Consider the following 2,191-nt stretch of genomic DNA (forward strand, 5'->3'; position numbering starts at 1 on the left):
AAAACTACACTTTTTAATAAAATTTGTTAATTATAAATAGTTTTACAGTTATCATTGAATAAAAATTGTTTAACCAAATAAAAAACTTACAGTTTCCTTCACTCGGTTTTCAATAGCCACCATTTAAAATAATACATTCATCAAAAAAAATAAAAAATTCGTCAAAAAATAAATGGTTTTGTCACGCGTTTAATTTGGACTTGACGAAAAATAATTCACTCATCATTTAAAATAATTAGGTCAGTCAAAAATATAAAACAAATTTCATAAAATAAACCAAATTTAAATTATTTATTTTTTTCATGAAAAATAAACAGCCATCACAAATTTAAATGGTTCCATCATTTAGAATAATATAGATTATTTTGTAATTATTTAATTTTCATCAATTAAAAAACCACAAAAATATTCTCAATTAAAAAATAAAAATAAACAACTAATAATATAAATGAATAGAGCATCTGCTGATTATATTGATGTAAGAGATCAAGACGCAAGGGCCAATTATATCAACAACTCCCCAACCCCACTTCAAGGTGCACCACTAGAAACTCAGCCTTCAGAACCTTTCATATCACCTTCTGAATTAAAAAGACCAAGAGGACGACCAAAAAAATTGGACCACAAAGTGAAACAACAGATAAACATAGATACAACAAAATAGGTATTAATTTGAAACAAAGATTGGTGAAAGAATTTAGAAAACATCCAGATAAAGATCCAGAGGATTTTTCTTGAAATTGGAATTCCACTTAAATACTGCGAATCTTTACTTGTTAAACTAAGAAAGGGTGAAAATATTTATCCCAAAAATCACTACAACCGTAAAAGCAGGATAACTCCATTTATACCTCTTGTGTACAAGTATCTTAAAGAATCAGTAACTTCTTCTATGGAAAAAACACGTCGAAAAATGATAGAAGTTGTTGTTGTCGAAGGAATAAAAAACATAGATGAAGTTGAATACATTGACCCGGCAACTCTCGATACTTCAAAAGATAGATTCAAAGCAATGGAATAAAATGAAGAAAACAAAGAATTATTGAAAACTTTACTTAAAGAAGCTGATAAGGAAGTGCCATCAGAGTCAACGTTCTTGAGAATGGTCAAGGGCCAAATAAAAGGAAACAAATATCAAGACATTCCCGTGTTATCTTTCAAACGAGTAATAAACAGAGGCCCAAATTCTAACACAGATGAAAATAAAGATAAACGAATCGAAGCTTTGAATAATCTGAATGGTAAACTTAATGCTGGGTACACATGGGTGTGTGTTGATGAAACAGCATGGACTATTGCTTGCACATCTGTTTATGGATGGAGCGAAGTGGGCAAAAAATGTTTCTTGACTAAATTAAAAAATGGTATGAGACTTTCATGCACTGCTGCTATAGACAGTGGTGGAATGTCTTATTGTGATTTGGTGTGTGGATGTAACGATAAACAAGTTTATAACGCCTACTTAAAACGATTAATACAAAAGTATGATGATGCTGGGATTAGAGCCGTCTTTTGGTGTGATAATTGCAAAAATCATGATGACATGGAAGAAATTGTCGAAGGCACCAATTATTGTGTGATCTATAATGCTGCATATTCTCCGGAAATGAATCCTATCGAAAATGTTTTTTGATTTTGGAAACGTCGCGTTGAAACAAAAATAAGGACATGGGAAAATCTTGGACACTTGGTAACACAAATAAAAGAAAGTTTTGAAGAGCTGCAGGTTCATGAAGATAATGCAACAATGTCAAAATGAAGTTTGGAGAAAAGTTTATGCAAGAAAGGATCTTTAATTCAATACTATTTCTTTTTATGATTTTAATATTAAAATACAATTATATGGTTTGAGAATATTTTTGTGGTTTTTTAATTGATGAAAATTAAATAATTACAAAATAATCTATATTATTCTAAATGATGGAACCAGTTAAATTTGTGATGGCTGTTTATTTTTCATGAAAAAAATAAATAATTTAAATTTGGTTTATTTTATGAAATTTGTTTTATATTTTTGACTGACCTAATTATTTTAAATGATGAGTGAATTATTTTTCGTCAAGTCCAAATTAAACGCGTGACAAAACCATTTATTTTTTGACGAATTTTTTATTTTTTTTGATGAATGTATTATTTTAAATGGTGGCTATTGAAAACCGAGTGAAGGAAACTGTAAGTTTTTTATTTGGTT

The sequence above is a fragment of the Entamoeba invadens genome, assembly GCF_000330505.1.
Source record: "Entamoeba invadens IP1 unplaced genomic scaffold scaff_1105074726103, whole genome shotgun sequence".
Lineage (NCBI taxonomy): Eukaryota > Evosea > Mastigamoebida > Endamoebidae > Entamoeba > Entamoeba invadens.